At 42.6% G+C, this 24,801-nt stretch overlaps 1 long non-coding RNA gene across 1 annotated transcript in view; it reads left to right on the top strand.

The window, feature by feature from the left end:
* Positions 1–300: 300 nt before the first annotated feature.
* The window catches only part of LOC119925742, a 45,762-nt gene continuing 21,261 nt past the window's right edge, over positions 301–24,801 (top strand). Inside the window, exons 1-2 of the long non-coding RNA XR_005449830.1 lie at positions 301–338; positions 999–1,128. This is a non-coding gene — a long non-coding RNA (uncharacterized LOC119925742). The remainder of the gene's footprint in view (positions 339–998; positions 1,129–24,801) is intronic.

Here is a 24,801-nt window from a genome sequence, read left to right as displayed (position 1 = left end):
TGTATATATGTATACATGTTTGTACATATTTATTACTCTATTTATTTTACTTGTACATATCTATTCTATTTATTTTATTTTGTTAGTATGTTTGGTTTTGTTCTCTGTCTCCCCCCTTTTAGACTGTGAGCCCACTGTTGGGTAGAGACTGTCTCTATATGTTGCCAGTTTGTACTTCCCAAGTGCTTAGTACAGTGCTCTGCACATAGTAAGTGCTCAATAAATACGGTTGATGATGATGATGAACAACAAGCAGTAATGCAGAAAGTTTGATTTTGCTGCTCCAATTGTACAGATAAGATATGGAGGGGGAGGAAGATCATCATCATCACTCAAAGGTATCTTGAGGTCCTACCTAAACATAACAATGTATTTGACTCCACACAAATTACTGGAATAGATGATGATGCTGTGGTAGACCAGTTTGATACAGACAGGACAGACCTATAAAGTGACAGACAACTATACAACCCTGTAAGCTCCTCCTCTAGACTGTAAGCTCGTGTGGGCAGGGAATGTGTCTGTTTTATTATAATCTCCCAAGTGCTCAGTACAGTGCTAAGCACACCAGTAAACAATAAATATGACTGATTGACTGATTACTAAAAGATACCTGAATCAAATGAAAAAATCCCACTTTTGGAATCAGTACCCAAGTCAGAGAGTACGTATTACAACTCGAACTAAAACTCTTAGTCCTTGAACTTCCTTCCGGCTTTTCAGTTTGCTAAATTATGTCCTGCCCTTAAAATGTCTCCTAAAGTGCAATGGCTATTTGTCAGTGATTTTGGAAAACGATAGGGTTTGATCATTAAAACCTGCAGTACTTTTTACGGATTTATGATGAGGCTTACTGTCATTCAGAAAAAAAAAGAAAAATCTTGTAAAATCTGTTTGGAATCAAAGTCTAACTAAGAGTTGTTAAAATAAAGTAAGCTTTATGACTTTTTACGTGAAAAAGGACTCTATGTTGAATTGACTGTATTTTTGGTTTCTAGGGAGCCGAACGTATAACAATTAGAAGCACATGTTGCTGCATCTCATCTGGACAAATCTCAAGAGGCTCCAAGCTTTGTTGGCTAATGAATATGTCCTAGAAAGGCATTTGCCAAAGATGTTTTCTGCCAGGTGAGTTTGGGGAACTGCACTGGTGATGCAAGAACATATCCACTCTCTTAATATTCTATAGCCTTAGTTCCAATTGCAGTCTGCAAATCAGGAGGGTTACATCACCTATAAAAGCCCCAATACCCCAAAATGCCCCAAATTCTAGAACCTTACAAAGCAAATCCTACTTAAAATTTCCCATTTAAAATTAGGCCACCTTCTTATCTTTTAGAACCACAGATAACTAAAAGATATTTTTAAAAATAGCATTACTGGGCAAGGCTACGCACCTCAATAAAGGGTTAAGACTTCAACAAGTGTTGTTCATCCCCTTTTCTAAAATATTCTATTAGATTACATTCTGAACTCTCCTTTCATTTTTCAGGTAAGCTATTTTTAAATAAACTTCTAATAATCTAACAAATTGCCGCTTTGTCTAGGCTACCACTAAATAATAACTACATTTTGCATCATAGTGTAACTTTTATTTAGGTGAACAAAAATACAATGGATGCAAAGTATCTAAACTGAATAGTTATCAGAACAGAGGATTGTTTGAAAAATTGAAAGAATAAAATAGCTGCACAAGCGAACAAAATCTGATTCGTGCCTGCCTGAAACAAATCCAAATTTATTTGGTTAACTGAACTTTCAATTATTATGAAATAGTCTTGGTTCTGATCAAATTGGGTAATTGATGTTCAACTCAAACTGTTGATATTTGCAAGTTCCGTTCTGCTGGGTTAGAGTCATGCAGGTAACTCCAGATTATGTGGAATCTTTTAGACTGTGAGCCCACTGTTGGGTAGGGACTGTCTCTATATGTTGCCAATTTGTACTTCCCAAGCGCTTAGTACAGTGCTCTGCACATGGTAAGCGCTCAATAAATATGATTGATGATGATGATGATGATGGAATTACTCCTACCATTTCCACCATCACCTATATGTAGAGAGCCTGAGCCCACTGTTGGGTAGGGATTACCTCTATTTGTTGCTGAATTGTACTCTCCAAGTGCTTAGTACAGTGCTCTGCAGGGTAGGGACCATCTCTATATGTTGCCGACTTGTACTTCCCAAGCGCTTAGTACAGTGCTCTGCACATAGTAAGCGCTCAATAAATACAATTGAGTGAATGAATGAATAAATATGACTGAAAGAATGGAGTACAAACCTGAAAGTTAGAAGGACCTGGGTTTCAATCCTGGCCCTGTCACTAGTCTGCTGTGTGACCTTGGGCGAGTCATTTCTCTGTGCCTCAGTTACCCTTTCTGTAAAATGGGAATTAAGACTATGAGCCCCATGTAGGACATGGACTATGTCCAAACTGATAGAGAAGCAGCGTGGCTTAGAGGAAAAAACCCCAGGGCTTGGGAGTCAGAGGTTGTGAGTTCTAATCCCGGCTCTGCCACTTGTCAGCTGTGTGATTTCGGGCACGTGACTTCACTTCTCTGTGTCTCAGTTACTTCCATCTGTAAAGTGGGTATTAAAACCGTGAGCCCCATGTGGGACAACCTGATTACGTTGTATGTCCTCCAGCTTTTAGAACAGTGCTTGGCACATAGTAAGCACTTAACAAATACCATCATTATTATTATTCATTATCTTCTTGTGTCTGCCCAGCAATCAATCATATTTATTGAGCGCTTACTGTGTCCAGAGCACTGTACTAAGCGCTTGGGAAGTACAAGTTGGCAACATATAGAGACAGTCCCTACCCAACAGTGGGCTCACAGTCTAAAAGCACTTAGAACATTGCCTGGCATATAGTAAATCACTTAGCAAATGGCATAAAAAAGTCAAGAGATGCTGGTTCTAGTCCTGTTGTCTGTTCTGTGACCTTGGGCAAGTCACTTAACTTCTCTGTGCCTCAGTTTCCTCATTTGTAAAATGGGGACTAAATACCTGTTCATTCTTCCTCTTAGACTATGACCTCCTTGTGGTCCAGGGGCTGTGCCTGATCTGATTATCCTGGTTCTATCCCAGTGCTTGGCACATAGCAAATACCGCAATTATTGTTATTATTATCCTCCAGGGCTGGAACCATGCTGGTAATCAGTAGATTTTAAATTATAGTGAAAATTCCTGAAAACGTGTTGAGGGGCACACTCCATTCAGATGTGAAGAAGCAATAGTCTGTCTTTTCCCCATTGAGGAACTAGCCCCCATTGATGATTAGGCGTTTAAAAAGACAAAGCTACTGTTTCAGGGCCTAGGAGATCTTTTGGTCTATTGCGGTTTCATCCTTGGGTGGCTTGAATGAGTGCATGTACTAGAGTAAGTGCTTCCTTCCCTTACTGCTGGGAAGATAACCTGGTCATTGAGAACAGAACATACTGGGGTTATATCTGGGAGGAATAAAACACACAGAACAATGCTTTTGTGCGGTGGTCTCCTGCAAAGTTAAAACTAAGTGGCATTATAAATCATATTCTGAGAGCGTTCCAGGTAGAATCTCAGACATCAGGAGGACTCAATAAAACTCCATCAAGTATCTTGCAGGGAAAAATAAAGCTACTCAGAGTGACTGGGTTTATTTCAGTGTCGTTTTTTGAGTTGCTGGTTGTTGTCCCATGTTTATGGTGAGATGTAGCTCAAGTCATCAGGGTCCAAGCGGACATAAGGTTTTCATCAATAGAAAATGGAAGCAGATGATTCCCCATCTTTTAAAGCCAATGACGTGTGCAGGATACTGACATCACATGGTACCTGGGTTGAAATCACCTTGCCACCTCGCCTTTTCCTTGGCACAGGATAAACTCCAGCTATATAGTATCAAAGTCTTTCTTAGAGGGATGATTTTGAGGCTTAGGAATATTTCTTCTCGGGGTTTCTGAAAGAATTCTGCAAACGATGGTTTAAAATCTCATAAACTCAGAAAATGTGTTTTTAACTGTTTCAAGCTGGAGATGGCCATTAGGTATAGGGTGACAAGCGTTGGAAAGTTGAAAGTTCAATATTTTGCATTGGACAAAATAAACTCACATGAATTTATTCAGGGTTCTCACAGTGTTAGGAAGCAGTCGGAAATTTTGAGATATTTCTCAATTAATTGTCTTCTCGCAAATAGAGCAAGGAAGTGGATATCGCAGAATGAATTTCAACCCCTAGGAAACTTGGTTATTTTTTTTCTTTTTTTTAAGGTATTTCTTAAGTACTTAAGATGTGCCAGGCACTATACTAAGCACTGGGGTAGCTTCAAGCAAATCAGGTTGGACACAGTCCCTGTCCCATGTGAGGCTTACAATCTTGTCTACATTTTTCAGATGAGGAAACTGAGGCCCAGAGAAGTGAAGTGACTTGCCCAAGATCGCACAGCAGACAGGGGCAGAGCTGGGATCAGAACCCAGGTCCTTCTAACTCCCCAGCCCATGCTTTCTCCGTTAGACCACACTGCTTCATTTTCATGAAACGTGAGGTATTAAAGTATATATTTCCGTACACATATTTACTTACAGCATGATTTAATAAAGAATAGTCTGTGACATTTGGATTGATCCTACTAATTTTCTACATGCTTGTAGAGCTAGTTTGGAATTGCTCAGTGAATTGAATCTACCAGATAATGAAATGGGACCCAGTGAGAAGAACTGTTAAATGTTTCAGTGCATTGCTTCCCTTTTTGCTGGGAAACGACAAGTTCCTTTTTTAGTTTCCTTTTGATGAGAGGGCCATGTCTGCACGGGTATTCTGCCTAGGATCAGTTCAGTTGAAAATGTAATGCTTTAAATTAGATGTTGTTCTAGACATTGTCTGGCTTAGGACAGTGGGAATAATTAATTGACCCTATTACCCACTGGTTGTTAGGATGAGACTTTCCTTTTGCCTCAATAGTGTTTGTTTTCTACATTCCTCCCGTGAGGGCAATGACTGCCTTCACGTGTGCTCTTTCCTTTCCAACAATGCTATTGAATGTCGCCAAAAAAAAAAAAAAGGGTATAGTAATAGTAGAAGGAGCTTTTATTGAACATTCATTTGGTATGGAATGTCGCCAAAAAAAGGATAGCGGTAGTAGTAATAGTAATAATAAAAGCAGCATTTACTGAATGCTCATTTGGTATGGCCCATTTTACTGGCTTGTGGGAAATACAGAATGATGAAGTGACATATTCAATCAATCAATCAATCAATCAATCGTATTTATTGAGCGCTTACTATGTGCAGAGCACTGTACTAAGCGCTTGGGAAGTACAAATTGGCAACATGACCACAAGGAGCTTACGCTTTAATCTGGGGGATAGACACCAACTGGTTTACAATATTGTGAATATAAATGAACTGAGCAGGCATATACACATGAGAGCTAAGGAGGGTGTAAATGAGTTCATAATTACTGGAGCGCTTATGAAGCCAGGATCTGTGCAGCCGGGAGAGAGGAAGCTTCCATAGTCCCTTGGGAACAAAATATAGTCTCACTCCATTCCCTATCTCCACTGTTCTGTTCTGGCTGAGACTCCTTGAGGGCAGGAATCATGTCTACTGATTCTATTGTCTTCTCCCAATGATAATAATAATAATAATAATAATAATACTAAAAATAAAATTATGGTATGAGTGCCACAGTTGACCAAGGGGCCCTGGGCTGAGGGACACAATGGATCAGGAGGTTCTGGGCTGAAGATCACGGCAGAGCAGAGGTGCCCAGGCTGAGAGGCCACGGTGGCCCCAGACGTGTGAAATGGGGGGAGTGGAGGGACTCAACCTGTTCCACCTGGATTACTGCATTAGCCTCCTTGCTGACCTCCCAGCCTCCTGTCTTTCCCCACTCCAGTCCATACAGCACTCTGCTGCCCGGATCATTTTTCTACAAAAAGTTCGTTCTGGACATGTCACCCCACTCCTCAAAATACTCCAGTGGTTGCCCGTCCACTTCCATATTGAACAAAAGCTCCTCACCTTGGCACTCCATCCCCTTGCCCCCTGCTACCTCACCTTGCTTCTCTCCTTCTGCATCCCAGCCTGCACACTTTGCTTCTCTGAAACTAACCTTCTCACATTTCCCAATATCGTCTGTCTCGCCGCTGATCCGTAATCCACGTCCTGCCTCTGGTCTGGAATGCCCGACAGACAACCGCTCTCCCCGACTTCAAAGCCTTATTGAAGGCACAGCTCCTCCAAGAGGCCTTCATCATCATCAATCGTATTTATTGAGTGCTTACTATGTGCAGAGCACTGTACTAAGCGCTTGGGAAGTACAAGTTGGCAACATATAGAGACAGTCCCTACCCAACATTGGGCTCACAGTCTAAAAGTCTAAAAGTCTTCCCAGTCTAAACCCCACTTTTCCTTATCTCCCATTCCCTTCTGCGTTGCCCTGACTTTCTCCCTTTGCTCTTCCCCCTCCCAGCCCCAAAACACTTATGAACATATCTGTAATTTTATTTATCCCTTTGTTCTCCCTCCATCCCAGCCCCAAAGCACTTATGTACATGTATGTAATTTTATTTATTTGTATTGATGTCGGTTTCCCCCCATCCCAACCCACCGACTGTGAGCTCGTTGTGTTCAGGGAATGTCACTGTTTATTATTGCATTGCACTTTCTCCAGCACTTATTACAGTGCTCAATAAATATGATTGATTGAATGAATGAATGCCAGACCGCAGGACCGTACCAAGTGCTGGGATGGATACAAAGCAAATCAGGTTGGACACAGTCTCTGTCCCATGTGGGGCTCACAGTCTTAAATCCCATTTTACAGTTAAGGTAACTGAGGTATAGGCAAGTGAAGTGACTTGCCCAAGGTCACACATGACCTTCTGAATCCCAGGCCCATAGTCTATCCATTGCACTTAGTACAGTGTTTCGCACATAGTATTTGCTCAATAAATACAATTAATTGGGAAGCGTGGCTCAGTGGAAAGAGCCTGGGTTTGGGAGTCAGAGGTCGTGGGTTCTAATCCAGGCTCTGCCACTCATCAGCTCTGTGACTTTGGGCAAGTCACTTCACTTCTCTGTGCTTCAGTTACCTCATCTGTAAAATGGAGATTCAGACTGTGAGCCCCAGGTGGGACAACCTGATCACCTTGTGTCCTCCCCAGCACTTAGAACAGTGCTTCACACATAGTAAGTGCTTAACAAATGCCATTATTATTATTATTATTATTATTATTATTATTATTATTAATAAAGTGAGTAAGTCCATCATTTCACTCCCGCAGCCTAAGGCCCAAGTGAGGGGTTGAAAGAAGTAGGGGGTGTCAATATTCTCCACGTCCTTCACACCTCTGCTACTCAAAGTAGGTACGCCAGGCTTCTGGGCTGAAATAAATCATTTCATGGGACCAGTTGCAGGTTGCTAGCTGCTGACAACCACTCACGGCCTAATAGATAAGGCAAGAAGTCAAGGGGTCACCAGGAATGAGTATTATTCCTGGCTCTTCCCTGTTGCTTTTCTGCTACATAAATACAGGAATCAATCAATCAATCAATCAGGAGACTCTCAATCCAGGAGACTCTGTTATCGTTAGTTTGAACACAGACAATGACTTAGTGAACGACGGAAGCAGTGCCGACAGAAAATAACAGTACACTGAAGAAGGGTTTGGGGAAATGTGAGTGATGTTAAGAGATCTGAGAAGGTTGCTAAATTAGGTTGAGGGTTGTGCCTACATTTTTCCGAACCCTTCTCAGACGTATGCTATGCACTGTACTGTCAAAAAAAAAAGATTTCAGTGCTTATATAGTGCCTTCCTGCTAGATTGTATGCTCAACATCGCTTAGAGCAGTGCTTGGCAGATAGTAAGTGCTTAACAAATACCTTAATTATTATTATTATTATTATTTTGGGTAGGGAACATGTCTACTGACTCTGTTACATTGTAGTCTCCCAAACATTTAGTACAGTGCTCTGCACACAGTAGGCACTCAGCGTGGCTCAGTGGAAAGACCATGGGCTGTGGAGTCAGAGGTCAAGGGTTCAAATCCTGTCTCCGCCAATTGTCAGCTGTGTGACATTGGGCAAGTCACTTGACTTCTCTGTGCCTCAGTTCCCTCATCTGTAAAATGGGGATTAAGACTGTGAGCCGCCCGTGGGACAACCTGATCACCTTGTAACCTCCCCAGCGCTTAGAACATAGTAAGCTTACACATAGTAAGCACTTAATAAATGCCATCATCATCCTCACTCAATAAATAAATAAAGTTTGATAAAGCTGCATCCTCTCTCTCCCCACTCCAGTCCATACTTCACTCTGCTGCTTGGATCATTTTCCCACAAAAACATTCAATCCACGTTTCCCCACGCCTCAAGAACCTCCAGCATCCGCATCAAACAAAAACTCCTTCTGATCAGCTTTAAAGCACTGCATCACCTTGCTCTCTCCTACCTCACCTTGCTACTCTTTTACTATTCATTCATTCACTCAATCGTATTTATTGAGCACTTACCGTGTGCAGAGCACTGTACTAAGTGCTTGTATTACAACCCAGACTGCACATTTCGCTCCTCTAATGCTGACCTACTCATTGTGCCTTGATCTCGTCTATCTCACCGCTGCCCTCTTACTCACATCCCGCCTCTATTCTGGAATGCCCTCCGTCTTCATATAATAATAATAATAATGATGGCATTTATTAAGCGCTTACTATGTGCAAAGCACTGTTCTAAGCGCTGGGGAGGTTACAAGGTGATCAGGTGGTCCCACGTGGGGCTCACAGTCAACCCCATTTTACAGATGAGGAACTGAGGCACAGAGAAGTTAAGTGACTTGCCTGAAGTCACACAGCTGACAAGGGGTGGAGCAGGGATTTGAACCCATGACCTCTGACTCCAAAGCCTGTGCTCTTTCCACTGAGCCATGCTGCTTCTCTAATGGTGTCCTGGACTGTGTCCAAACTGGTTAGCTTGTATCTACCCCAACACTTAGTATAGAGCAAACAAACACCATTTAAAAAAACATATCCGACTGACGATTTCTCCGATATCTCTCCTCGCCTTCAGAGCCCTGTTGAAGCACACCTTCTCCAAGAGGCTTCCCTGACTAGGCCCTCATTTCCTCTTCTCCCCCTTCCTTCTCCATCACCCTGACTTACTCCCTTTATTCACGCCTCCACCCAGTCCCACATCACTTATGTCCATATCTGAAGTTTATTTCTATTAATGTCTGTCTCCCCCTCTAGACTGTAAGCTTATTGTGGGCAGGGAATGTGTCTGTGATACTGTTGTGTTATACTCTCCCAATCAGTACAGTGCTCTGCACACCGTAAGTACTCAATAAATATGATCCCCCCATCCTCCTCTCCATCCCCTCATTCTTACCTCCTTCCCTTCCCCACAGCACTGTATATATGTATATATGTTTGTACATATTTATTACTCTATTTATTTATTTATTTTACTTGTACATATCTATTCTATTCATTCTATTTTGTTAGTATGTTTGGTTTTGTTCTCTGTCTTCCCCTTTTAGACTGTGAGCCCACTGTTGGGTAGGGACTGTCTCTATATGTTGCCAATTTGGACTTCCCAAGTGCTTAGTACAGTGCTCTGCACATAGTAAGCGCTCAATAAATATGATTGATTGATTGATTGCCCTCAGTGAATCCCATTAATGATGATGGAGGAGTAAGAGTGGCCAGATACATTCGCTTGCATACTTTCATTTCACTCATTCAATCATATTTATTGAGTGCTTACTGTGTGCAGAGCACTGTACTAAGCACTTAGAAAATACAATTCAGCAATAAAGAGAGACAATCCCTGCTATTAGTGGTTTACTACCCTCTGAAGAAAGATCTCAGCATCTTCAAGATGAGCCCTATTTTTCAGTTGGGGAAGCTGGGGCTAAAATCACACTGCGCAGCAAATCGCTGTTTCTTTCTGGGCAGTAAACAGTAAGCTCACTGCGGGCAGGAGACATGCCTACTCACTCTGTTACATTGTACTCTCCCAAATGCTTAGTACAGTGTTACGAACATGGTAAGGTCTCAATGAATACGATTGGCTGATTAAACTGGGAATACCCAGGTTTTGCTTTGTCCTCCAATCCATCACTAGGTCCCAATTCAGAAAAGTGGGGTTAAAATGCCACACAAATCACCAATTGCATTGCCCTCAATGGTCACAGCCTATCGTCACATCCTGTAATGTTTGCTTGCATCAGTTACCACACAGTTTGAACCATTTAGCAGCGTGGGTCAGTGGAAAGAGCCCGGGCTTGGGAGTCAGAGGTTGTGGGTTCTAATCCCAGCTCCGCCACTTGTCTGCTGTGTGACCTTGGGCAAGTCACTTCACTTCTCTGTGCCTCAGTTACCTCATCTGTAAAATGGGGATTAAGACTGTGAGCCCTACGTGGGACAACCTGATTACCTTGTATCTACCCCAGTGCTTAGAACAGTGCTTGGCACATAGTAAGTGCTTAACAAATACCATCATCATTATTATTATTATTATTGTTTAGCAGTCCATGGACAATTGAATCCCACAATGGGAAGGGCAAAGCTGTTCTCAGTTAAAAGTTCAACTGTAGGCAATCTTGTTCTTGGGAATAAGAGGAGTTCCCCACTTTCATAAATAACACATCCCACCCCATATTAAACACAAAACACTTTTTGCTGTCTGTATATGCTAGCATGGTTCTCAACTTGTCTTGGAGAAAAATTGAATAAGCAGTGCACAGCATTTCAAGAAGCTGTGTTCATGGTCAATAAAATTTTACTTCAAATAATTTCCAGGCCTGCTCTTTCCCCTGGGAATAGAATTAACTCAGTTCTCCCCTCCCAGTATAGAACACCCTTTGAGGCACATCTGCTGTGTCTATCCTGGGGAAGTGGCTAACTCCAAGATTTTCTGCGGGACACAATAGTACCTTTACAGTGTCTAAAGAAGACATAAGCCATCTCAGGGCTTATTCCATGTGGGCATTGCCCTCCAGTTTTTTTCTCTGATCATCCTGGCACAAATTCCCTTTTTGGAATTCACGCATGGCGGTTCACACAAATGCCTCCGCCAAGCTTAGAAAGGCATGCATTAGTCACTTTCCATAATATATATGGCAAAACTGTGCTCTGCACATTGGAAATACTCAACAAATACCACTGATGATTCAAATGTGTGTGTGTTTGTGTGTGTGCATATTTATAGATACTGTTCTGATGAGATCTTTCTTGATCAGAGTAATGACCAAAGGGGAGTGGGTTTGCAGTCACTGAATTGCTGCCATCAGGTCTTCAAAATCTGCCCAGAGGTAGAAGTGACATCTGCTCTCTGAAACGAGGCCCCAGAATGATTTTTCTTTCTCAACCCTTGGTGTATATAAGTGTATTCATTCAATCAGTATTTATTGAGTGCTTATTCTGTGTAGAGCACTGTACTAGGCACTTGGAAGAATACAATAGAGTTGGGAGACATGATTCATTCATTCATTCAGTGGTATTTATTGAGCGCTTACTGTGTGCAGAGCATTGTACAAAGCGCTTGGGAAGTACAAGTTGGCAACATATAGAGACGGTCCCTATCCACAAGCGGGCTCACAGTCTAGAAAGGGGAGATGATCTCTGCTCTCCATGAATTTACAATCTAATCGGGGAGACATTAAAATACATTACAGATAGGGGGAATGGGAGAGAATAGATATATGCTTGTAAGTACTGTGTGGCTGGGAGGGTAGGGAGAATATTAATTGCTTAAGGAGTGCAAAACCAAGTGTATAGGTGACAAAGGAGAGAGAGCAAATAGGAGAAATGAGAGCTTAATAAAAGAGGGTTTCTTGGAGGAGGTGTTATTTTGTGTGGGGTGAGTGGTGGCCTGTCAGATATGAAGGAACACGGAAGTCGCAGGCCAGAGGGAGGATTTGGGCAAGAGGTCAGGGGTGAAATAGTTGAGATCCAGGGACAGTGAAGTGAAGTGGGCTGTATATAGGAGGAGATCAGAGACGTAAGGTGGGAGGGGGAGAGCTGATTGAGTGCCTTAGAGGCGATGGCAAGGAGTTTCTGTTTGATGCGCAGGTGGAGGGGCAACCAGAGAAGGCTTTTGAGGAATGGGGAGATAGAGACTGAAGATTTTTTGAGAAAAAGGATCCAGACAGCAGGATGAAATACAAATTGGAGGGAGGGAGACCAACAAGGAGGCTGATGCAGTAGTCAAGACAGGGTAGAATAAGTGCTTGAATCTGCATGGTACTTTGGATAGAGGAGAAAGAAAATTCTAGAGTTACTGTGAAGGCAGAACTGAAAGGATTTAGTGACAGACTGGATATTGGGTTGAATGACAGAGATGTTACGGTTGGTGTTACGACGTGTGACAGAATAATAGTGTTGTTTTCAGTGATGAGGAAGACAGGAGGAAGTGACAAGGGACCAAATCAGGGTCACGACTGTGTTTTCATGAGCACAGTGGTCAAATGTGCAAGAGATTCTCTCTCAGGTTCATATAATCATGGATACAGTCTCACCTCTAGCAATGTCATCTTTGAACTGAAGGCCATCTCTGTACATGTACTCCATGGTAAAGTAAAGCAGTGTTGTGACCTAGGTCCACTCCTGTTCACCATTGCTTGCTTCCCCCCAGCTGAATGTGACCATGAGCATCCCAGAGCCCAAACTGATGATAATAATAATAATAATATTAATAATAATAATGGCATTTGTTAAGCGCTTACTATGTGCAAAGCACTGTTCTAAGCGCAGGGGTGATACAAGGTGATCAGGTTGTCCCACATGGGGCTCACAGTCTTAATCCCCGTTTTACAGATGAGGGAACTGAGGCTCAGAGAAGTTAAGTGACTTGCCTAAGGTCACACAGCAGACACGTGGCAGAGCTGGGATTCGGACCCATGACCTCTGGCTCCAAAGCCCGGGCTCTTTCCACTGAACCATGCTGCTTCTCTGATGATGTATTGATTTATCTTACATAGCATCCAGGATGTTGTCTTCTGCAGCTGCAGTATCTCCAAATAACAGCAACAACACTCATAACAATAATAATTCATTTGTTAAGTTTTTTCATGATATTTGTTAAGCACTTACTTTGTACCAGGCACCGTACTTTAGTACTGGGTAGTTACAAGCTGATCAGGTTGGACACAGTCCCTGTCCCACATGGGGCTCACAGTCTGAATCCCCATTTGACAGAAGAGGTAACTAAGGCACAGAGAAGTAAAGTGACTTGCCCAGGGTCACACAGCAGACAATGGCATAGTCAGGATTAGAACCCAGGTCTTCGGACTCCCGGGCCCAGGCTCTTCCCACTAAACCACACCACTGCTCCCGGTATTTATTATGTGCCAAGCACTGTACTACTACTACTACTAATAATAATAATAATGATATTTGTTAAGTGCTTACTATGTGCCAAGCACTGTTCTATGCACTGGGGTCGATACAAGGTAATTAGGTTGTACCACGTGGGGGCTCAGAGTCTTAATCCACATTTTACAAGTGAGGTAACTGAGGCACAGAGAAGTTAAGTGACTTTCCCAAAGTCACTAAGCACTAGGCACTGAGGTATGTACGAGACCATCAGGCCGGCCACAGTCCCTGTCCCTAAGGGGGTGGGAGAATAGCTGATTAATCCCCTTTTACAGATGAGGAAACTGAGGCACAGAGAGGTTAAGTAATTTACCCAAGGTCACATAGCAGGCAAGTGGTAGAGCTGGGATTAGAACCCAGCTCTCCTGGCTCCCTGTTCTGTACTTTTTTCACCAATAATAATAATAATAATGATGATGGTATTTCTCAAGCGCTTATGTGCCAGGCACTGTTCTAAACTCTGCCCCACCCAGGGCTCGCAGTCTTATCATCATCATCAATCGTATTTATTGAGCGCTTACTGTGTGCAGAGCACTGTACTAAGCGCTCAATATCCCCATTTTAGGTGAGGAAACCGAGTCACAGAGAAGTTACATGACTTGCCCATGATCACCCAGCAGACAGCACTGTACTAAGCGCTCTTATCCCCATTTTAGGTGAGGAAACCAAGTCACAGAGAAGTTAAATGACTTGCCCATGATCACCCAGCAGACAGGTGGCACAGCCGGGATTGGAACCCATGACCTTCTCATTCCTAGGCCCGTGCCCTATTCACTAGGACACACTTCTCCTAGACTTTAAGCTCCTTGAGGGCAGGGATCTTGTCTCTCAACTATATTATACACTCTTGATGACTTAGAACAGTTCTCTGTTCAAAGTAAGTGCTCAATAAATATAATTGATTGATTGACTGATGGATTAATGGGAGCGCAAGAAAGAGATGATGGATTCGGCGATTCTGGCATTATTTGTTAGGGTAGCTTCCCAAACTACTATTCCAAGCTCTGAAAATAGAGGGTTTTTTATGGGCGGCTCCAGAAGCAGTGTAGTTTAGTGGATAGAGTATAGGGCTGTGCATCTGTCCAACATAATAACCATAATAATGATGCTGTTCTAAACTCTGGGGTAGATAATAATAATAATGTTGGCATTTATTAAGCGCTTACTATGTGCCAAGCACTGTTCTAAGCGCTGGGGGGGATACAAGGTAATCAAGGTTGTCCCACGTGGGGCTCACAGTCTTCATCCCCATTTTACAGATGAGGGAACTGAGGCCCAGAGAAGTTAAGTGACTTGCCCAAAGTCACACAGCTGACAAGTGGTGGAGCCGGGATTCGAACCCATGACCTCTGACTCCCAAGCCCGGGCTCTTTCCACTGAGCCACGCTGCTTCTCTGAGCCACATTGCAAGTTGATTAGGTCAGGCACAGTCTCTGTCCTACATGGGGCTCACAGTCTTAATCCCCATTTTACGGATGAGGTAGCTGAGACCCAGAGAAGTGAAGCGACTTGTCCAAAGTCACACAGCAGAGAAGTGGAGAAGCTGGGATTAGAACCCAGTCCCATGCTCTACCCACTAGGCCATACTGCTTCATGATTAGCTTGTGTCTACCCTAGGGCCTGGCACATAGTAAGCACTTAACAAATACTATAAAACAAAACAAAATACTCCCAATCAATTGCTATAGCACACCAATTTGGAATGTATAGGCCTGAATTTTTCTACCTAGCCTCTATCTTACATTCATCAAAGTTTGTACAACGTTTGAAGAGATCTGGTTCAAAGCTCGAAGAAACAATAATTGCTCTTCACTAGAATTTTAAAACAAGATTTTATCCAAAAAGTTATAATAAATACTACTGGGTTTCCCCAGGCATCAGCTCATTATTGTACGAGTTTAATAAAAATGTCCACTGTCTCATTCTAAGGTCTTCCTTCAGAATGATCACGTTTAGGCGCAAAAAGTGGGTTTTCATGACTCAGTTGTAAAATCAACTTTGATTTTGGTATTGTGGGTTTAGCTGGCATCCCTGAGGAATGGATGCTAACGGACACTTTGGAAGAGATGCCCATATTGTAATGCTGGAAGGAACTCTGCATTTATGAATGTTTTAACTGGTAGCTTCAAATAATAAAATCCGCCTCATCTCAGATGTGAAGGAACCTACATCAGCAACTGGGGCAATTTCACTTCTCTGGGACTGTTTAAAAAAAAAAACAGCCAACCCAGGCTTCCCTGTGAGTTTATTGTGGGCAGGGGTGGTGTCTAACAAGTCTTTTGTAGTCACTTTTAGACTGTGACCCCACTGTTGGGTAGGGACTGTCTCTATATGTTGCCAACTTGTACTTCCCAAGCGCTTAGTACCGTGCTCTGCACACAGTAAGCGCTCAATAAATACGATTGATTGATTGATTTTGTATTGTACTTTCCCACGTGCACAGTGCAGTACTCTGTAAACCGTAAACTCTCAATAAATAACATTCACTGATTGATAGACTGTATTTCCTGGGACTTTTATTCTTACTAAAATAAAGGTTCCAGATAGGTACGTCCCCTTCAATCTCGGAAATTCTACCCATTTAAGCCCTGCTTTTGACCCCAGCTGGCACTGTTTGTGGTGACTTTGTAATCTGTGTAATTCCCTTCAGTGACAATGAACATTGTCCAGCTTGCATTTTTATTCATTCATTCAGTCGTCTTTATTGAGCACTTACTGTGTGCAGAGCACTGTACAAAGCGCTTATCTTGAGCATATTTTGATAATCCACGAAATATTTGTAAATGCTCTGAGCAACTTTAAAGAAGGGGTTGCAGCTGGTCTATGGCATGAGCATTATTGATTAAGATAAGTGAAATTTATTCTGACTATCTCACTGGCTGAGGGTGGGTAGAATAGCACAAAAGCCTTTGGCCCTCCCACTTACCAAACCGAAAAGAACAGCACCAAAAGCAGCTCGACATTAGATTCTTGATCCCTGAAGAGATCTTGAGGTTTGAGCGGTGCCACTGAGGCACTGTGTACTTGTGTGCACTGTTTTGTGTGTACAGTGGGGCTGAGCCTGTCTTTGCATTGGAAGAACACTGTATTTATTATATAGTTGTCCTTGGGTTTGAAGATGATGTTAGAAGCAGCATGGCCTAATGGAAAGAGCACAGGCCTTGGAGTCAGAGGCCCTGGGTTCCGATCCCAGTTCTGCTACTTGTCTGCTGTTTGATCTTGGGCAAGTCACTTAACTTCTTTGTACCTCAGTTCCTTCACCTGCAAAATGGGAATTCAACACCTGTCCTCCCTCCCTTCCTGAGGGACTGGAATATTTTCCTCTCTGAAGTCTCTTCCTATTGCCTTTCTTTCCCTTAAGATTCTTATGACTGATGCAACAAGGCAATCTTTAACCATTCCACTTGACTTCTCAAAGTTATCCCAAGGTGCCTCAGCACCAACCATAGCAACTTAAAAATCCTCCTAAGGATCCTTAAAGTCTTCTAACGGTCCGCTCCCATTCTACCTTGCCTCCCTCCCAATCTCTTGCCATTACTATGAAAATGATATTTGTTAAGCGCTTTACTAGGTGCCAAGTACTGTTCTAAGCAATGGGGTAGATAAAAGTTAACCACATTGGACACAGTCCCTGACACACATAGTGTTCACAGTTTAAGTAGGAGGGATGACAGGTTCTGAATGCCCAGTTTTACAGATGAGGAAACTGAAGCACAGAGAAGTTAAGTGACTTGCCCAAGATCACACAGCAGGCAATTGGCAGAGTTGGGATTAGAACTCAGGTCCTCTGACTCCCATGCTCTTTCTACTGGTCTGGGCTGCTACTATGGTTGTGTTTTCTGCAACTGGGCTAATTGTATCATCAATATCCCTACCTGCCATCCTACATCCACTTTTCTGTGACCTTTCTTTATGCTCCTCCTCACATTCTGAGTCACTTCCCACTCCTAATCAGTCCAGCTATAGCCCTCCTGCCATTTCATCTCCAATTCCGGGATCACCTCCTCCAGGAAATCTTCTTAGGCCAGTTACAAAAGGAATTAGATTTTATTTCCTACCTACATTTATACAGATGTATCTTCCCCCTGAGTTTTTGCAGATGTTTAAACAATTTAGTTATTTAGTAATGCATATGATCTATCCATATTAACCAAGATGTCCCTTTGCAAGGAACATATTTTCTCTATCTTATATTCCCTTACTCCACATCCCTATTCCAGGGCCACCCATTTTGTGGGTGATCAATAAATAGCCAGTGAACGTAAGAAATAGAACAGATAATGAAACCGGGAATTGTAAGGTGCCAGATGGGTAGCATGATCTGTAGCCTAGGTAGGGAATGTGTCTGTTTATTGTTATATTGTAATAATAATAATGATGGTATTTGTTAAGCGCTTACTATGTGCCGAGCACTGCTGGGATAGATACAAGTTTATCAGGTCATCCCACGTGGGGCTCACAGTCTTCATCCCCATTTCACAGATGAGATAACAGACACAGAGAAGTTAAGTGACTTGCCCAAAGTCACACAGCTGACAAGCGGCGGAGGCAGGATTAGAACCCACAACCTCTGACTCCCAAGCCCAGGCTCTTTCCACTTAGCTACGCTGCTTGCGTTTAGTACAGTGCTCTGCACACAGTAAGCACTCAATAAGTACAGTTGACTGACTAGACTGTAAGCTCCCTGCAGACTGTAAGCTCCTGGGGAGCAGGGATTATGTCTATTAACTTTATTGTATTGTACTTTCCTGAGCACTTAGTACAGTGCTGTGCACATAGCAATAAATACCATTGATTGATGACCTTGAAGGTAGGAGATGAGTCAGGAGATGGCTATTGAAGGGAGGTGACATTTCAAGGCTATTGGAGAAGATGACTTTTCAATGAGACTCTGAGGGCGTTAAGTGGAGGAAGGAATCCCAAGGAGGGGGTACAGTATGAGGGTAATGGTCTGCGCAGATCAGGGCAGACCTCAAATTATCTTAAGAGGAGGTGAGATGTGAGGGAAGAGCTATTCCTCCGAACTTTCCATGCACAAATCATCATCTAAAATCATCATTAGCCTTTCCAGGAGCTGGCTGAATGGAAAGACATTTGCAATACCTTCCCATCCCTGGAAGGGGGTCCCTCAGCAAATGGGATCAACTGGAGCTGAGCCAGTGCACAGTGAGGAATGGAGGAAGTGGGAGGAAAGAGAACAGGGCCAGGAGAAGAGATAAGAGGTCTGGGGGACCAGAAGATGGATCTGTTGCCCTGTGCCTTCACCTGCGAAAAAAGAAGCTCTGACCTCAGTTCTTAGAGCTGAAGTTCTTAGAGCTGTTGATGTGACGATTCTAGAACACTGGGACCAACAGCTAAGTGGTTTATGAAAAGGTTTGAGGAGAATAGTCGAAGAAGGCAAAGTATGAGGTTTAAGGAATAAGAAGGTTAAAGTTGATGAGAAGCAGCGTGGTTTAGTGGATCGAACACAGGCTTGGGAGTCGGAAGGACCTAGGATCTAATTCTGGCTCTGCCAACTGTCTGCTTCTGTGACCTTGGGCAAGTCACTTAGCTTCTCTGTGCCTTAGAGAATTAAGACTGTAAAATGGGAATAAAGACTGTGAGCTTAATGTGGGACAGGGACTGTGTCCAATCTGATTTACACGTGTCTTCCCCAGTGCTTAATGCAGTGCCTGGAACATAGTGAGCAGCGTGGCTCAGTGGAAAGAGCGTGGACTTTGGAGTCAGAGGTCATGGGTTCAAATCCCAGCTCTGCCAGTTATCAGCTGTGTGCCTTTGGGCAAGTCACTTAACTTCTCTATGCCTCAGTTATCTCATCTGTAAAATGGGGATTGATAATAATAATAATAATGGCATTTGTTAAGCGTTTACTATGTGCAAAGCACTGTTCTATGCGCTGGGGAGGTTACAAGGTAATCAGGTTGTCCCACAGGGGGCTCACAGTCTTAATCCCCATTTTACAGATGAGGTAACTGAGGCACAGAGAAGTGAAGTGACTTGCCCAAAGTCACACTGCTGCCAATTGGCAGAGCTGGGATTAAGACTGTGAGCCACACGTGGGACAACCTGGTCAACTTGTAACCTCCCCGGCACTTAAAACAGTGCTTTGCACATAGTAAGCGCTTAATAAATGCCATTATTATTATTATTATAGTAAGTGCTTAACAAATACCATGAAAAAGAAACTTGTTTAGTACTAGTATTTGTTTTCTGCTCCTTTTCTGTCCATTGAGAAGGAGTTCAGCTTTGCATATGATAAATTCCAAGTGCATACAGGTCATCTAGGTAGAGATGTGCTAGAGGCAGGAAGGTCAAACAGTAGTATATCTTTGAGCACCTACTATGTGCAGAGCACTGTATTAAACACTTAGAGGAATGCAACAGATTCAGTTAAATAAATAAATAAATGATGATGGCATTTGTTATGCACTTACTATGTGCAAAGTACTGTTCTAAACCCTGTGGGGGTGGGGTGGGGAGGGGAGGGATACAAGGTGATCAGGTTGTCCCACGTGGGGCTCACAGTCCTAATCTCCATTTCACAGATGAGGTCACTGTGGCTCAGAGAAGTTAAGTGAGTTGCCCAAGGTCACACAGCAAACACGTGGAGGAGCCGGGATTCGAACCCAGGCCTCTGACTCCCAAGCCCGGGCTCTTTCCATTTAGCCTCGCTGCTTCTCAGTTGACACAATCCCTCCCCTCAAGGTGCTTACAGGTCCAGCAGGAGAAGACAGACACTAAAATAAATTTAAGACAGGCAGAAGGAAACAGGGGCAGGCAGAGATTCAATCATTCATTCAATCAGTCATATTTATTGAGCGCTTACTGTGTGCAGAGCACTGTACTAAGCGCTTGGGAAGTACAAGTTGGCAACCTATAGAGACGGTCCCTACCCAACAGTGGGCTCACAGTCTAGAAGGGGGAGACAGACAACAAAAGAAAACATATTAACCAAATAAAATAAATAGAATAAACATGTACAAATAAAATAGAGTAATAAATACGTATAAATGTATATACATATATCCAGGTACTGTGGGGAGGGGGAGGAGGGGAAAAGGAAAGAGGGGGCTCAGTCTGGGAAGGCCTCCTGATACGGATTGTATAGCCAGAGAAGATGTTATTTTTGGGAGTCATATGCGTTGAGTTGATAGTTGAAACCATCTATGTACAAGAAAAGCTATTTCCAAGGAGTTTTCTTTTTCCGATAATACTTCAAAGATAGAACAAGTGAGTTTTGCTTGGATAAAAACTTCAGCATATGAACTACATGTTCCCTAAAGAAATTGTGTTCCATTCTTTTGTGGGCCTGACCCATTCTTTGCTTTAATTCATGCCCCCTGGTTCTTGGATTTGGCACCGACTTCCAGAACGTTTAGCATCTGTCCTTTTTCTTCCTTTCAGAATGTTGTATACTCCAGTAAGGTCAGCGCTTAGTAACCATTTTCCAAAGAAAACAGACTTTGTTTCCATAACCTTCTTGGAGAACCAAGTTCACTGAGCCCTGAAAGCATTCTGTAATTGTATTGAAACAGTGAAACTGCCCTCAGAGACCACCCAAGGGACCAGGATAAATTGCTTGTCTCCATGAATTGCTCTTTAGACGGCAAATTAGGTGGAAACTTTGGAAGTAAGGGATCACTTTAAGCCAGGGATGCAAGGGGTCCTCAACCCAGATTTGCTAGTTGGGCTAGGCTTCATAACTCCAAGGTCTTCCAGAGAAAGCAGAAAGGAATGCGTACCTTATTTCCCTGGAGTGCTTTGCTTTGACGGCTTATGATGGTTAAAAGGTTGCCTTTAAAAAGTCATACGGCTTATTATCCAATTCGAAGGAATTATTGGAAAGAGCAAGGGCCTGGGAATCAGAGGACTCGGTTCTAATTCCGGACACTCGCCAACTGTGTGACCTTGGCCAAGTCACTCAACTTTTCTGAGCCTCAGTTTCCTCATCTATAAAATAGGGACTAAACTGTGAGCCCCCCCACAGGACAGGGATTGGTCGCGACCTCATTATCTTGTATCTATTCTAGTGCTTAATATAATGCTTGGCACATAGGAATTGCTTAACAAATATCATAATTATTTGATATTTGCTTTGATATTAAATTTCAAAAGATCATTGTAATGATTCTTTTATTCCAGGACCCCAGAGTTCTTGATTTTAATTACATTCATTGAAATTGCTCAAATGACATTTTTACCACCATAATCAATCAATAAAAGAAATGGTATTTATTGAGTGCTTATTGTGTACCAAGCACTGTACTAAGCACTTGGGATGGAACAGTACAGTAGAGTTGGTAGAGACATTTCCTGCCCATAAGGATCTCACAGTCTAGAGTGGGGAGAGAGACATTTAGATAAATTACTGATAGGGGAAATGGCAGAGTATAAAAATATGTGCATAAGTAATAATAATAATAATAACTGTGGCATGTTAAGTGCTTACTATGTGCTAGGCACTGTACTAAGTGCTGTGGGGCTGGGCATGGAATAATAGTAATAATAATTGTTATTATGGTACTTGTTAAGAACTTACTATGGGTCAAGCACTGTTCTAAGCACTGGGGTAGATTCAAATTAATTAGGTTGGACACAGTCCCTGTACCCTGTGGCACTCAAATTCTTAATCTCCATTTTACAGATGAGGTAACTGAAGTCCAGAGAATAATAATAATAATAATAATAATGGCATTATCAAGCGCTTACTATGTGCAAAGCACTGTTCTAAGCGCTGGGGAGGTTACAAGGTGATCAGGTTGTCCCTCGGGGGGGCTCACAGTCTTAATCCCCATTTTACAGATGAGGGAACTGAGGCACAGAAAAGTTCAGTGACTTGCCTAAAGTCACACAGCTGACAATTGGCAGAGCCGGGATTTGAACCCATGACCTCTGACTCCAAAGCCCGGGCTCTTTCCACCGAGCCACGCTGCTTCTCCACTGTACTAAACGCTGGGATGGAGACGAGCAAATCAGGTTGGACACAGTCCCTGTCCCACGTGGGACTCCCAGTCTCCATCCCCATTTTCCAGATGAGGTAACTGAGGCCCAGAGAAGTTAAGTGACTTGCCCAAGGTCACACAGCAGACACGTGGCAGAGCTGGGATTAGAACCCAGTTGCTTCCGACCTGTGCTCTATCCACTAAGCCACTATCAAGTGCTCAAGAAGTACAGATCCAGAAGCGTACGTAATGTAGAAGGGATGGTAAATAGGAGAAATGAAGAGCCTAGTTAAAGAAGAACTTGCGGAGGAGTTGGGATTTTAGTGAGGCTTTGAAGGTAGACTATGAAGATAGGCTCTGAAGGCTATAAATTCCCCCATATTGTGGAGGAATCAAGTAAACACATCACTTAGCATAAATTCTCCATAATTCAGCTGTTTCAACTGTGGGTGGTGGGTCTTGATTGGAGAGAGTCTTCTGTATATATGTCTGTACACATTTATTACTCTATTTTACTTGTACATATCTATTCTATTTATTTTATTTTGTTAGTATGTTTGGTTTTGTTCTCTGTCTCCCCCTTTTAGACTGTGAGCCCACTGTTGGGTAGGGACTGTCTCTATATGCTGCCATCTTGTACTTCCCAAGCGCTTAGTACAGTGCTCTGCACACAGTAAGCGCTCAATAAATACGATTGATTGATTGACTGATTCTGCGAGTCAGAAGACTCAGGTTCTAATTTCAAATCAGCCGGTGAGCTGCAATGCGACACTGGGTAGTCACTTCACATTTCTGGAGCTCAGTTTTCTCAGCTGTAAAATGGGGATAAAATACCTATTTTCCCTTCCTCTGAGATTATGAGCCTCATGAGGAACAGGGACTTGAAGTGATCTGATTATTTTACATTTCCCCAGCGTGTTTGACATTAGATTAGGCACCTGATAAATACTGTCATGATAAGGATGTTGATGATGAGAAGCGGCATGGCATAGTGAGAAGCAGCTTGGCGTAGTGGATAGAGCATGGGCCTGGGAATCAGAAGGTCATGGGTTTTAAACCCGGCTCCACCACTTGTCTGCTGTGTGACTTTAGACAAGTCACTTTACTTCTCTGGGCCTCAGTTACCTCATCTGTAAAATTGGGATGGAGACTGGGAGTCCCACGTGGGACAGGGACTGTGTCAATCAATCAATCAATCAATCGTATTTATTGAGCGCTTACTGTGTGCAGAGCACTGAACTAAGCGCGAACCTGATTTGCTCACATCCACCCCAGCATTTAGTACAGTCTCTGGCACATAGTAAGTGCTTAACAAATACCATAATTACTATTATTATTATTATAACAATAAAAGTAATGTGAGTCATAGTTTCACTTCTCTGTGCCTCAATTTTCTCAACTGTGTTAAGAGGATTCAGGATCTATTCTCCCTGATGCCTAGACTTTAAGCCCCATTTGGGACAGATACTGAATACAGTTTTCTAATATTATATTTATCCCATTCATTCATTCAGTTGTATTCATTAAGCACTTACTGTGCACACAGCACTGTATTAAGCACTTGGGAGAGTACAATACAACAACAGAAACATTCCCTTTCCACAATGACCCCAGCACAGAGCACTATGGCACATAATAAAGACTTAACAAATTCCATAATCATTATTATTAGATTGCTTGCCACCTTGTAGCCCCACCTCACAATAATAGTAGTAATGGATTTTATTAAGCACCTATTAAGTGCTAAGCAACAGTGTGAAAATTTATCCAGCCTCCAAGCCTGAAAACCAATGCAGAAGTGACATTCTGACAATCCACTGAAATTGGCAAATCCACAGTCACCCATTGCAGTGATAATAAAAATAAGGTTAGAGTCCCACATGAGTGAGAGACCAACTAACAACACGGTTAATAGTGTCACGTGAAATTAATATTGTGTAGCATGGATGTGTGGAAATAATTTTGGGTGGAATCAATCCATCGTATTTATTGAGTGCTTACTGTGCACATAGTACTGTGCGATGTGTTTAGGAAAGTACAGTATAACAGAGTGGTAGACATGCTCCCTGCCCACAACAAGTTTACAGGCTAGAGTTTAATATCCAGGCAGCGTGTTTTGTGTGGGGAACTATGACTTCTATGATTGTAGGTCTGAGTTGTGAGAAGCCTGAAATTCTGCTGCTCCTTTCATGATTAGTGGCACCGTTGTCTTTGATAATTTTGGTTGCCTTTCCTTACTTTGTCACCAACCCTTCTCCTCCTTTATTCTTAGATCATAAACCTCTTGGAGACCGGGGACTGTATCTATACCTCCTCTCAGTACTTCTTTTTGACCTCTTAGTGTTATTACAATTACTACTACCACGAGTCAGTCAGTCATATTCATTGAGCACTTACTATGTGCAGAGCACTGTACTAAGTGCTTGGGAGAGTACAATATCATCATCATCAATCGTATTTATTGAGCGCTTACTATGTGCAGAGCACTGTACTAAGCCCTTGGG

The sequence above is a fragment of the Tachyglossus aculeatus genome, chromosome 3, assembly GCF_015852505.1.
Source record: "Tachyglossus aculeatus isolate mTacAcu1 chromosome 3, mTacAcu1.pri, whole genome shotgun sequence".
Classification (NCBI taxonomy): domain Eukaryota; kingdom Metazoa; phylum Chordata; class Mammalia; order Monotremata; family Tachyglossidae; genus Tachyglossus; species Tachyglossus aculeatus.
Note: the sequence above shows the minus strand (reverse complement) of the source record. Positions and strands in the feature narration are given on the sequence as shown.